This window comes from Meriones unguiculatus, chromosome 3 (genome assembly GCF_030254825.1).
Source record: "Meriones unguiculatus strain TT.TT164.6M chromosome 3, Bangor_MerUng_6.1, whole genome shotgun sequence".
In the NCBI taxonomy this organism is placed as follows: Eukaryota; Metazoa; Chordata; class Mammalia; order Rodentia; family Muridae; genus Meriones; species Meriones unguiculatus.
Genome location: NC_083351.1, coordinates 120,372,184 through 120,387,065, shown reverse-complemented (window position 1 = coordinate 120,387,065; position 14,882 = coordinate 120,372,184). Strand labels below are relative to the sequence as shown.

The following is a 14,882-nucleotide window of genomic DNA, read 5'->3' as shown; positions in this document are numbered from 1 at the left end:
ATTGAAACTTTCTCATACCCTTTTCCCAAGCAACAATTCCCACAGCCTGATGGGGCTAAAAAGAAATTCTGCCTCCACCTCACAATGTTTTACATTGCAGGAGAGGACCCCAGTGCTCAGAAAATCCTAACCTACAGGGTAAGCAACATGCTCAACTGCCTTTGCCCTGAAGGGAAACATTACCTTTGTCATACAGTGTTATAGTTCATTTGGGTTGATACAACCAAACTTGATGGACTAGGTGCCTTAAAAATAACAGAAATATTTGTATTATGATATGTATTAAATATGTCATACATATTTGTTATTGTGTATATAACATTTTTTTATTATTGTATATCTGGGAGGCTAAAATCAAGCAGGTGTCTGGTTAGGGTCCATTTACTTGTTCCCAGGTAGCTGTGTCCATTCTGTCTTCATGTGGAGGGAGGAACAAATGACCTCCCATGACATACTTTTATGAAAGCTTTCATCCCATTCACAAGGACCCTTTCTCATGGCCCAGCCAACTTTCTAAAGTGTCACCCCTAATGGCATCACCTTGGCAGTTAGGACTCCAACACGGCTTTTGTAGGATTGTAAGTATTCAGACACAGCATGCTGAAGAGCAAACGAAACTTCTGCTCCATAGGCAGACACTCTCACTGTTCTCCAAGGTTATTTACCCCAGAAACACTGTTTAAAGGATAATGAAGAAGAGAACTGTTTGTACCTCTGCTCATAACTCATGCAGAAACAGGACAGACCCCAGAACATCATCCCACAAAAACAATATTTGTCTTGTTTCTATACTGTTTAACTTCTGACCAGTCTTCCCATGGCTATGCTTCAGTGGTTGACTGTGATGATGCGGCTTCAACTAGACTGAATAACAGGATGCCGGGATATCTGGTTAAACATTATTTCTGGGTTGTCTCTGGGATGTGGTGAACTGGGTAAAGCAATCAGTGCTCCTCAGTGTGACTGGGAATCATGCCCGTGTTGAGGGTGGGAGCAGAACAGAAAGGCAGAGCAGGTGTTGAGTCATTCTTTGTCTGTGTGAGTTAAGAGATTGCTCATCTGCACACGGTCTTCCCAGTTCTCAGGCCCCCAGACGCGGACCAGAATCTGCATCACTGACTCTCTAGCTGTCAGATCATTGAACTGTACCACTGCCTTTCCTAGTTCTCCCATTTGCAAATGGCAGGTTATAGGATTCATAAGCTTCTGTGTGTGGCTATGAGAGAATGTCTAGTAACAGCACACACGCACACACACAAGTACGTGCACACATGCACACACGCCATATTTGTATAGAAAAGCACACATTTGGGCTTCTTGGGAAGAAAAATAATGGTGAACAAATTGTGGACAGAGTCATCTGTCTCGTAATAACACACTGCCAGCTAACCTAGGTTAAAGAGCTTGTAACTGTGGGGAAAGCTGGGCTGGAGGCTTTTCCCTTTGTGTGAAGGTCCAGTGTGTTACGCTTTTTCTCTGGAACCTTCCAGATTTTAAAATGCCTTATTTCTAGATGCCTTGATTGTTCTCCCTCAATTTTCACAAAATTGTTTTTTTTTTAAGCGGTGATAACTTTACTTCAGTCCTTAATAGTTTTAAACCTTTTTTTTTTTTTTTCTAGAAATGTCGTTGTAAGGAGGACAGAATATTGTTATTGTACCAGCCTTAACCCACTGAGTCCCTGTAGAGCCAGTATTACTGTGGCCTAAGGTCGTTAACCTACAGTGGTCATTGTCTTTGTGGTGTAAAGTCTTGGCAGTGTAACAAGAGTACCCAGGTGGTTGAGTCAGAATTGAATCGAATCCCCTCTTTTGTCACCCGGTGTGTGACCAGCGTGTGTGAACCAGGCTGACCTTGTGCCAAGAGAGGGGAGGATGCATCCCATCTATGAAGAACCAGGCTGGACTTTGGAATGTCAAAACAATCCTTTAGGTAATCTACTAAAATTATCCTGATCACAATACATTGCAACTGTTTTATTCCAGTATTCCTTTTTTTTTAAGTATATAAATGCAGCTTTATTGGGAGCACCTCTCTGCAGGTTCAAGGAACATGGTCAGGGAACCTGCCATGCAGGGGGAGACAGAAAAGTATCTCTCACAGAGAGAGGAGGCAGGGGAGAGAGAGAGAGAGAGAGAGAGAGAGAGAGAGAGAGAGAGAGAGAGAGAATGCAGAAAGAGAGAGGGGAGTATTTTAACTTTTGGCTCTGGCTCTGTGGGCCTCCTCAGTGGGTACTCTGGGTAGTTAGGTCTGTAAAAGCCTAAACAATATTGAGGGCTGCAGACACTTTAAAAAATTCTCTCTCTTCTAGAACTCAATAGTGAAATATGGCTATAGTAATACTATTAAAATGAGCTGTGAATTGTGTAAAAAACACAGAATCTAGTTGAAAGGAAATGATTATTGATTAGTTACATGTAGAAGAAACAATAGGTTTGGGGATAAATATCACATATTTCTTCAAAATACAATAACTGTGTATCACTTCAGAAAAATTCAATAAGAGTTTAGGAGATTAATGTACGTTCCTTGTGTTTTTCCCCCTCTAATTTTATTAAACCATTTAGCAATGTTTTGACATTAATAGCTATCTATAGAATTATTTGATTGGATTATATTAAATTTTTTGGTCTTAATGATGCTTATCAAATTATTTTATTTAAAAAAAAATCAGACTAAAACTTTTAAGTGCTGCCTGAGATGAATGAAGACTTTGCAAAACTAAAGAACAAGAGTCAGATACTCTTAAAAGTGTTAGGTTTTCTCAACCTTTGTTACGTTTGTTACGTAGCTGTGAATTTAGGTGGCGGAGTGGTCAGCACCCTGGTATTCTAGTTTAAGTGCTTGTATTTGCAGAAGTCCTGCCTGCTGGTTTTGCAAAGACAGAAGCAGAAGAAAGAGGCTGTGCACAAGCTGTGGGAGGCCGAATGGCCTGGGTAATGATGAGCTGTCTGGCTCCGAATCCTTGGTGACTGGATGGCATGCTTTCCTGCTAGTTTTTAAGTTGAGTTACTGCCTCGTTGCTAGTCTCTATGGCTCACCTTCTTTTGTTTTCTTCTCTCTTTTGAATGCAAACCCCAGGAAGTGAAAGTTACAATTTGCCTTAACAGACATTCCGAAGCCTTTTCACTTTATGGACACAGGGGATGTATTCAGAAGCTTCCTGCCTGGTGGTGATCACATCTTTTGTTCTTTTGTGAATATCTTAAGTGAACTTTGCTCCAGACAAATTAGCCTAGGGCAAATTCTTGAAAAGATGGGATTCCAAGAAGGACACTAACACAGGAAAGGACATACTGGCTCCATTCCATTTAGGTTTCTATTTGTAGCCCAACCTTATTCATTTTCTCGTTCATTCCCCTAAGAAAGAGAATGACTGCTTTATTTTGCTGTGTGTGTAAAATTTCTTCTGCCTATTTCCCAAAGTTTTTAAGTGTTGCTCTATTTCATGGTCAAAGAATCCTTAATACACTATAGGAAACAATATCAGTATTTCTGCTTCAAATTTTTAAATTTTTTTTTATATTAATTAGAATTTATTTACTTTGCATCCCAGCTCTAGCCTCCTCCCTCATTCCCCCCCAACCCCACCCTTCCTCCCGCATCTCCTTCTTGCCCCTCTCCAAGTCCACTGATAGGGTAGGTCCTCCTCCTCTTCCGTCTGACCTCTGCTTTAAATTTTTATCTGAAATTTAAAGCAAATTTCAGATGTTATAATTCTTTCAATTTGTTTTTGATTAAAGTATCGAAAAATGTGAAAAATCTCAGTTTCTTTAATAAAATAATGATCCACCCCGTTTCTGTTTCAGTAGTCTTTTTCTTAGAAGAGTTCTTCAATGGCAGGTACATTATTGGTATCATGAGCCACACACACTATGGTTGGCAGTGTATATTGTAAGAAAATATATCGGCTTAGGACCCCCTAAGACTAAGTTCTCAGCACAAAAGATATTTATCTGCTCCCAAGGGACAGAGGGCAGGGGAAAAGAGACAAAGACAGGTGGTAGAGTATGAGGGAGAAAAAGAAGGGAAGAAGGGAGAGGGAGTGGGAGGAAGGACTGCCTCTAGATAGAAGTCAGAGGAGGCCCATAGGAAAATGGCAGTTTATAAAGGTTCAAGGGAAAACCCAGTGCTCAGTTGAAATATTTAATTCTAATTGGACATGTTAAACAGGGAAACCACAAGGGGTCTTTTGATTGCTGGACTTCAATATTTTGATAACTGGACCTTGGTAGTCAGCCTCAGAAGGAAGACATGGCCAAATAAGAGAACAGACCTTGGTGGCTAGCTTTAGGAATGTGATTTAAGGTTTTTTTTTTTTTTTGGCAAGGCAGAGGGAATTGGGAAAAGAACAAAGTCTGCCAGAACCATGCTCGTCACACTCAAGCTGGCCACGTTACATATGTTGTGTGGGTGTATGTTTGTGGACGGGAAGAAGGAATCCACATTTACTTTTGGTTATCAGTTGCCTGGTGATGTTCTTGACATAAAGAAAGCACATTACCCATTGCTTTTTGCGTTGAATCAAAGTCAATCCTAATCCTATCTCAAAACTTAATAGGGTTAGGATAAAATGATATAATGTCTTCCTCTTTCTCCATGAATAATTTATCATCTTAAATACAGATTTTTTTTTCATTGGTACCATTATGATAATATACTAAGGTACCATTTCTGCTACTTTAGTTCTTAGTGGACACCACAGTCATACATGTTTTCAGAAATATACATATTTATTTAGTTATGTTTTTGCTTGGGATCCTTTGCAATCTACCCATTAGGAAGGCAGACCAATTTATACTCCTACAGTGCCTCCTGTGGTGCCTTGTATAGATCTGCTTGATGGATGCTGATTAATGGGAAGATGTCAGCTGAAAGGTAATTCTCACAGTTGATGCTGAGTGCTGCTTTTGGCACATCTTATGAAATTCATATATCAATGATGTGTATGAAAATGTAGAATATATATTTATCAGATTTGTGAATGACCTGAGGTTGGAACGGAGAACAAATTATTATACGGCAGGATCAGAATCTAGAATCAAATTTTGACAAGTTGTTTTGAACAGGATGGAATTTAATAGGGATGAATGTAAAGGTCTGCCTTAAAACAAAACCAAACTTTGCTGCTTGGCAACTGAGTGAAGACAGTTCTTAGAGAGGGTTGCCCATGTTAGGGTGGCCACACACATCGATACAACAATCTCAAATTTAATTGGAGAGTGCAAAAAAGAAGGCAAAAGTCTTTTCTTTGGCATCTGCCAACCCCACCTGAAGTCTACAGAGTCTGTGTTCTATTTAAATATATGTGTAGAATTATTTTCTCTGCTAAGAGACATCCCAGAAGAAATACATTGTTTATATATTTTTTAAAGTAGTGGAAACATTGTCAAAAGGAAAGAAGGTTCATTTAGTATTACATTATCTCAACCTTACATAGAGTAACACTGGCTTTGAGACATTTTAAGGACAGCTTTGACTAGGTATGAGGGAGAAAGTCTGAGTGGTTGTTTCCTAGTTAGGGTATAGGCTCCCAGGACATTGAATAGCCCAGGTTTATTCCAGAAGAAGAAAATCTTCAGTAAGGCAAAGGCTGACTTCAGCATCACTAGAGAACTGAACATCAACTCCAAAGAACTGTGGGACATCACAAACAGTAGCTGCATGTCTCTGGAGGAGTTTGCAGGTTGGAGCACAAGGCTATGTGAGTAGAAAGCTTTCATGATGGAGAATGAAGGTTTACCTAGTTGTCATGGCTACAGGCCTGTGGTGTAGATAGCAGATTCAAAGACATAAGGGGGTCTGTCTGATCTTAACTTTCCTGTCTCTACTGAGGAGATTACATTCTAGAATGCCACACATGTAGCATGCAACACACATGCTACACACATGCAGACACCCATCTGTGTATTAACACATGTGCTTGAGTATAAATGCTTATGTATGTATACCTACATACTTACCTATATATGTGAATGTATCATATATATGTGATATATATATATATATATATATATATGTACACACACATATATATTCAAATAGATGAATAGGATGATTTCATATACTCTCAAGAGAACTATTTACAATATAAAACAATTTGTGGAGATGGCTTAGTGGATAAGAGCATTTACTATTCAGGCATGAGGACATGAGTTTAAATGCCCAGAACTCACATAAAAAACTCAGCATGGTTGGTATGTACTTATAATTCCAGCACCATGGGAAACAGAGACAAGAAGATGGTTGCAGGCCCATGCACCACCAGCCTAAGTAGATTCCATTAAAGACCCATCTCAAGAGAACAAGGCGGGGAGTGACAGAGCTGGACGTGGCCTCCACATGCTTGTACAGGTGAGTGTACTCACATGTGTGGATACATCACGTACATTTACTACATACTCTCATATATATATAATAACTAAACAGAAGACTGGAAAACATATCTGTATTAGAGAAAATGATAGCAGTAAAATTAAAGGAGATTGACTTTACCCAGCAGGTCGGAGAGACAATTGAGTGGATATATGAAGACTGGAAAGAAATTGATACAAAAAGAGCTGACAAAGTAAAATTATAAGCACAGGTGGTATTTTTACAGTTAACTGTTGTCATTCAATTTATGTCTCTTTTCTTGTGTGTGTGCAAGTACATTGATTTATCATGGAAAGTGTTGGGGATGGGAGAAAGGTGATCCTTAGAAAACAAAAGAAAAAGTCTTGGTCATTATAGCTACTCCCTGATTTAACCTAAGATTGTGTTCTCTGAAACTTTCCATAAATTGAAAATGTAGGTACATACCCAACAAACATTCTATTTAGCAACACAATACAGTTCCTTGTGCCTGCTCTCTCTCTTGGTGATTACTCTCATACAGCTGGGCTCACTTCTGCTACCAAGTATCTCCAAAGAGCATTCTACCACATATCACCAGCCTGGGAAAAGACCCAAATTTGAAGTTTTAAATGCAGTTGATATTGAATGCATATCACACTTGTACGATCATAAGTTGCAAAAATCATCAGTTGAGCTATTGTAAGTCAGGCACTGTCTACATAAGAACCAATGTCATTTTAAGGCTTGGATCCAAAAAATTTGTAAAGAATTCTTAGAAAAGACATGGGGTTTTTGCATTGGCCAAGAATGAGACTAGGTCTTTTTTTCCTTGCAATGGATCTGGAAAACAGTACTGCAAAACTTCTTGCATTTAAAAGAAAACAAAACATTCGGGAGGTAAATATACAAACCACATACCTCACTGACTAGAGCCTTTATTTAGAGAAGCCACATTTCTTTTAGTAGGAGAGATAACAAAAAAGATTTAGTGAAGAGCCATGGCAAACAGCCTAGCCGTGTGCATGATGGTGTGCATGTTTTCTCAATGCTGAGGGAGATGTGAAGAGATAAAACAGGTCTCCTCATGCTGGCTTTGAAAACTTAACGGAAAGGGCTGTAACAGTTAAGAACAAAGAAAGGAGAGAACAGGGTATAGGGACAAAGAACAGAGGGAACGCTGAGAGTTCGATACTAGAAGACTGGATACACTAGAAGGAGAGGGAAGGCAGATTGAGTCTCTTGTGATACAACTTTGGTAAGAATATGTAAGCTACAAATTTAAGAGATTGTATTAAAAGATTTATAGTGGAAGATACTAAGAGTCTCAACATGTCACATGATCACGTGATGCTAACACAAAGCTACAGGTGTCTTCCTTGGGGCGACTTCTAGAAAAAAAAAGTATCATGCTCTCTCCTTGTTCAAGTGCATGGTTCTTTTTCCATGTCCCTTTGTGAAAACAGCAGGTGTAATGTACTATTGCTTATTTTAGAAAGACCACGGTATGCAATTTTCTTTTTTTTTCACTAACTGGTAGACCTGAAAGTGCTTGTCCACTGTAGTTCAAATCTCTGTGGAGACTGTTGCTGGGCTTCAAGGCTGAGGAATGTTCAAATGGCATTGAACATGAACCACTGACTTTCACGTTGCTTTCCAGGATCCACAACTGTGGCTTCTGTCAAGCCATTTCTTCTGGTGTCGTACACCTGCACATTTAAATTCCAGGAAAACAATTCAACACAATGAAATTAAGTAATAATTGAAGTGGATTCTAGCTACTTCAGCACAAAGGTTTTATTTTGCTATATTTTTAGCACTTGATACAATACAGTGATGTAAAAGTACTAAATCATCAGAAAAAAAATCAGTACTGTTGTAAGGGGTGTGAGAAGGGAGAAAAGAACAAAAGCCTTTTCCCCAATCAAATGCAAATGAAAATGACCCACAAGATTGTGAAAACAGTCTTTGTCCTGACAATGAACATTTTCATGCAGTGAAATCCATTTTTGAGACTCATTAGCAAACACTGTGATCTTGCTTATTTTCTGTAGCAGTGTCTGGTTATTTCAAATTGATTTAGGGGACCTCTGATGTGGGAGAGCAAATCACTGAACTACCCCAGGTATTTCTGTAATTGGTTATCATGCTTAATTACAAATGTTTCAGCACAACCAATTTATTCTGGACTAGGTTTTCCTTGCCGTTCCTTTATTGCTGTTGCCAGCAACATTGTCTGTTTTCAGGGACCAAAGGGAGAGAGAACATGGGAGAGGGAGAAGAGACAGGAGCAGGGGGGGGGGAGAGGAGAGAGAAAAAGGGAGGGGAGAGGAGAGAGGAAAAAGGACAGTGGAGAGGAAACTGGAAGCAGGTAGGGAGGGACACACACATATAAATATGAAAGGGAGAAAGAGTGAATGAGAGAAAGGGAGAGAGAAAGAGAGAGAGAGAGACAGAGAGAGAGAAAGAGAGAAAAAGAGAGAGTTAATCTTTTCTATGCTTTGGTTCCAAAAAAAAAGGCAGATTAGGGAGCTGATGAGTTCATTCAAATTACTTAACCTATAGCAGTAGTTGGGAAAGAAAGAAAACATCTATTTGTTAATTGGTAGTGGGTGGCCATTCATTGTAAAGTGTTTTCTGTCTCTTTAGGTTCTAATTTTCCTGTTAGTCCTGGGAGCTGGAAGTTCAGCTCTCTCATCCTGTCATAGTGTTGGCTGACCTTCATGCATTCCTAAGACCACTTGTTCCTAAGATCATCAGAAATAAGTGGACAAGAATAGAACAGAACCCAAGTCCACATTCATTGTCTGGCAATCCTAAAGATCTGAGTAAATGGCTGATTGTGTGGGTGTCACAGACTGCAGTCTGGACATGCATTACATTCCCCCCTCAGCCACAGCCTGGGACATTCTTAAATTTTCTAGTAATGAGATGTGGGACCCTGGTGAGGGTGCTGCCATCATGCTTCTGCTTCATAATCACTGAAGAGCATGTGCATTTTATAGCCTCAAGTGTAGATGACGAGAACCTATCTTTAACATCCTAGAACCAGCAAAGGATGTAAAAGACTGCGAGCTTTTCCCAGGCTATCCTGCTGGAGGTTGTACACGGCTAGGAGAGCAACTTTCTAGTAAGAAACGTCTCCTCACTGTTGATTCCACGAGGGATCCTTTGGACAAATCACGGATTGGTGCAAACTTCAATTTCTGGTGAGGATTTTCAAAAATAGTCCTTGTTATTATTATTTTTAAAGTTCTTAAATCCTCAACTAAAGTACATTTTACAAGTTTGTACTGCTGAAGAAGAGGAAGGATTAAATTTCATATAGTAGGCTTCCCCACTGGTGAAGTTTACTGGATGGTTTTAGGAAAACATAAAGCAAACAAGAGTTCCTGATTCTAGGAGGGACCTTTGGAATAAATTCACTTAGCATTTGTTTTCCAGATGAGGGAGGTAAATAGAATCTAGGAGACTTTTGAGGGCGAGATCAGCTCATGGCAGAACTAAGCTTTACTTCAACCATTGGACATGGCTCATGGGAAAATATTTTTCTTTTTCACTGTACTTTCAGTGAGAAGCATCTTTCTTTATCAGGAATGTTTTACCTTTACAGAGTCATTTAATTTTGCTCTTATTGTTACGATTGGAATGACAACACAGTGCAGTAAATTATAAGGAGTGACTTTTTCAATTTTTTTTCAAACTGATTTTAGTGTCTAATGAAAGCACTCCTGTATGAGTTTTGAACACTTGAATACTTAGAGAAAGCAAAGATCTGTTCTTCTGTAGCAAAAGATCTGTTTTACAGTTCTTCCTATTTACTATCAGCACTTCAGTAAACTTCTGCAAATCATTATCGAGGGTGAGAATTAATTTTGAGAAAAGTAGCCATTGGCAATGTTCACATAAAAGTGTGAGAAAAACATTCCAAATGGGGGTTTTATAGTCACCGAAGGAAAAGCTCTTCTGTTATATTAGAGCTGCCAAAAGAATTCAGAACTCAAAAGATCCAAATGACAGCAGAGCGGATTGAAGCTGCTCTTCTCTGCACATTCTCTCTTCTTTATGCATTCAGGGCTCCACATCAAGAAAACTTATATGCAAGGGTGCAGAGCAGACCCAATTATACAGAGCTCCAGCTAATGTCTGGCGCTTTCAAGTACTTTTCAGAATATCTGTAGATCGCTATAGAGCCACCTCTCAATTTCTCAAAGTAATGAGAAAAGACTTGGAATACATTACCCCTAAGCCCATAGAAGGAAGTAATTAGCATTCATTACCAATTTTATTTCAATAGCTAATTGTACTTTGCACTCATACATTGATACAGAAACCAGACAGTTGAGGAGCATCAGTGATCATTTATTATATGAATGTGGAGAGAACACTTGAAGGAAAGTTTGGCTGTTCTAAAGAGTCTGCAACAGTTTGCACACAGTTTGATGGGATGCTGCGATCCATTCAAAACTAGACTTTAGTATGGGTGAGTGCAACAGGGTAGGGATCTTAGGAACAATGTCTATTAAATTTGAGTGTTAAATGGAGCAGAGAAACAGTGGCAGTGTGAGAAACTGGTGCTAGAATCTCTCTCTGACACACTGTGACACCTGGGGTGTGCCTAAATGGAAAGGAGCAAAGCTTCTGGAGACACTAGTGTCAGTGTTCACTGCAGATGCTCAACTGTGCAAATTCCTGCACCAGGACCATCTTTCTAGAATTTTTTTCTCTGAGATTCAGAAAGAATACTACAGTTGTTTGAAAAGGGGCAGTATGTTTAGAGAAAATTAACCCTTACACTGTTTGCTTCAAGACAGGGTCTCATGTAGCCTGGGATGGCTTGGGTCTTGCTATGTGGCCCAGGCTGAGTCTGAACTATTGACCCTTTTGTCTCTCCTTTATGACTTTCTTGTATCACTGCATTATCGGGGTATTGAAAACAAAAGCACATCCCACATCTTTACTTGTAGAGATACTCTTGAGCCCTCTGACAAGCCAGGCAGCATGCTAAAGTTTTTACTTACATGCTGATATCCTGCAAGAAGCAGAAAGCATAAGAAAGGTAGAAAATTTGGGAAAGATTAAAAAAAAAGATAATTAAAGACATGAAGGTAGTACGTTAAAACCCTCTAAAATGATTGGGTGTTTTCTCCTGAGTTTGGGTGAGAGGTTCTTATGTCTTTTAGTCCTTCAGGTCAAGTGGAACTCAGAGGGAGAAGTTGACTGTGAGAAACTTGAACTGACTGGAGAGCAATCAATGAACAGTGCCTTCAAAGAGGGAAGGAAACATACATTCCCATACATCTTTTTCCTACATGACATTTTATGCTGTGGCTTTCTGTTGGCTGAATGGAACCAGAGCTGGAGGAAGGCAAGTGCACTGTACATCAACTTTTGAATGGACAAATCAGGACAAAAAAAGAGGGGTCATGTGTTTTAAAAAGGTGTAAGAATGCATTCTTTATCTCATTTCTGCTCAGTGAGCCCTAGATATTACACTGTAAGGTAAGATTTATAGTTGCAACCGTAGAACGAACTATGGCTGTTTAAGTGTGAAGGATTGTTGATGTTCTTATGGGACCAGTTGTGTAACATTTTTCACTGAGATAGAACATTCCATCTAGGAGAAAATAGCTAAGCCTCCAGATGTTCTAGAGGGAGACACCTTAAAACTCAGGAAGTGAAGAACTCAGAAGCTTCAGGTGGTTCCTGAAACTGACCAGACATATTAGGCTTCTCTACTGAGAAATACTCTCAAACAAACTGAGCTGCCTAGAGAGGCAAAGGCCAGCCAAGCTGCCTAGAAGAAGCAAACCAGCTGAAACTGTTCAAAGATAGACAAACCAAGTTGTCTGGAAGACAAACACCAGCAGAACTTGCTGGAAAAAGAAGAGAGCCATTGAGTTACTTGTAAAAGATTTGGACAAACTGGGCTCCTAGGAAGGGATGCTCCCTGACCTGTTGAACTTCTTGAAGTTGATAAGCTTCATGGTTCCAGCTTTTGTGATTGGTCGTCCTTGCTGGCATGGGTTTTGGTGATGCAGCAGTTTTTGATTCCTATCTATTCTTATTTTTTTTCCTTTGTTTATTTTCTGATCACTTTACATCCTGGTTGTAGCACCATTCCTCCTCCCCTCCCAGCCGTCCCCTCTTCCCCTCTTCCCCTCTCACTTATTCCTTAGAAAGGGGGAGCTCTGTAGGCTTAGGTTTTTTTCACTAAACCTACTTTATTTCGGATTCTTAAGCACTTCCATCCCCCTTCCCCAACCTTATGTAGGAGATTAGTAGCGGAAAGGGCTGTAGACTTCTTTTATCCACTTCCTGCTGATTAGGGTCCATGGGTCTTTAGAGGATTACTAAACTCAGTCATCAGGATACCAGTAGTCCAGTCCAAAGGCCAATACCAAGTGGCAGCACGAATCAGCACAAGTCAGTGAAAGCTGCAAGACTCAGCTGGATTCGTTTCTCTCTGAGAAGCCAAGTGTTGAAACATGAAGATCAATGCATCAAGGTTAAAAGAAAAAGTGAAGCCTCATTGTGGTGCATGGGCCTCAATATATCTCCTTTCCTCAGAGTCCACCCATGGATGTTCTCAGCTGGCCACAGTCATGCCCCTTGCACGAGAGAGTTCACAGCAAAACATCATGTTCCCAGCTTGCAGCAAAACATCACATGGCAAAACTGAGTCTTCAAAGAAACCAGAAACTTCCACTTCAGAACTCCCTTTCCTCTTCAACCCATCAAGTTGCATCAGGACTGAACATGTCCTCTTCCCTCGTGGCCTGGCAAGGCAGTCCCACCAGGGAGAAGTGATCAAAAGCTATCAAGTGAGTCCGTGTTAGATTCAGTCCACGCATCCCTTACTAAATGATCCACATGAAGCCTAAGCTGCCCATCTGCTACATCTTTGTAGGGGGCTTAGGTCCAATTCATGCATGGTCCTTTATTGATGCTTCAGTTTCTGCAAGCCCCTCTAGACTTTGGTTAGTTGGCCTTGTTGAGCTTCTTGTGGAGGTCCTGTCACCTCCAGGTTTTTTCTCTTTCCTCCCACCTTTCCACAAGAGTTCCGACTCATCACCCAATGTTTGGCTGTCTGAGCATCTGTTTTGAGGTGCTCCTGGGTAGAGTCTCTCAGAGGACGACTCTATCAGGCTTTTGCCTGCAAGCTTATTAGAGTATCGTTCATAGTGTCAGGGGTTTGTACTCACCCATAGGGTGATTCTTTAGTTGGACCAAGCATTGGTTGGATAGTCTCTCAATCTGCTCTATCTGCTCTATCTTTATGCCTGCACATCCTGTAAACAGAGTTATCTGGGTTTATCTGAAGTTATTGTGGGTGAGTTGGTGTTCCCCTCCCTCTGCCAGGAGACTACTCTAGTCTTGTAACTCCCAACTCATGTTCTTGTAAGTAATGTCAATGAAACTCTGATTAACCATGTTATCCTTACTTGAGCCTATTGTTGGTTTCTTATGTGAGGTGAGTAGACATTGTTCACATCTCCCCAGGAACACTGTCACACAATACTAAGGTATCCACAGGCGTGAAGAGAGGATATAGAGGTGCAGGGTTCCTCTGTTATTACAATGCAAATATGATGCTCCCTCAACTCCACGCAACTACAGAGATTACTTTCCCACTTCTTTCTCTACGAATCTCTCTCCGTGTTTTACTGCCTGTTGATTCAAAACCATGGCCTGTCCTGTGCCTGTGTCGGGCAGAATCAAGGACTCCATTGAGCATTGCTGTAAAGGGAAGAGGCAGTGAGAACCTGGTTTCATGAGCTCTCCATGCAGGAGCAGTGCCTCCTAGAAGAATTTTAGGTGAGAAACTCTCCACATTTTAGAAATGTATCCCAATGGTAGGTGGACAAAGGACATGAAGATACTTACTACATGTGGCTTTTATTAGCTCCATTTTCAGACAAGGATCTGAGGTTCAGAGCTGCTTAAAACCTTGCCAAATTTACAGCCTTAGCAGGGAATCAGCCCTCAAGTGCAAGTTTTGGCTCTTCCAATTCTGTCAAAATCTGTCTCTTTTCTTTCAGACAATTCAATCTGATTTCTATTTTACTGGCTTTCTTTTATCGAGAAACCACTGAATTTTTTTAAAAGTTGTAAATGATCCTAAAATCGACTTGGATGAAGAAATGTATGAGAAAACCATAAAAAAGGAAAGGAAAGGAAAAAAAAGATCAAGAGGAATGCTTTCTGGCATTAAACCATAATAGGATGCTGTAAACTGTAGAGGGATTTACAGATTAACACAGTGGACCAGGGCTTTGTGCAGTAGATCTGCATAAGTATGAGTCATTTTAATAGTGGACATATTTTAATAGTAGATGTGAAATGACATTATAGACTGAACTCAAACACAGTAAAGAATAGCAAAACATATAGACTATTTAAAAATGCTGATTGCTATATGGCATTTATAAGCATATTTTTGCTAAAGGCAGGAATATGAATAAGGTTTTAAAAATTAAGAAAATACTTTTGTGACAATTAATAGGCAATCAGCAGGAAAAACAGTTACAAAATACATAGAATAAATA

General features: G+C 39.9%; 1 long non-coding RNA gene across 1 annotated transcript; it reads left to right on the top strand.

Moving 5' to 3' along the window:
- Nucleotides 1-6,096: 6,096 nt before the first annotated feature.
- LOC132652787 (uncharacterized) lies at nt 6,097-14,198 on the top strand. The gene is made up of 3 exons (XR_009590346.1): nt 6,097-6,354; nt 9,380-9,542; nt 11,517-14,198. It is a non-coding gene; the product is annotated as an uncharacterized LOC132652787 (long non-coding RNA).
- The last annotated feature ends 684 nt before the right edge of the window (nt 14,199-14,882 follow it).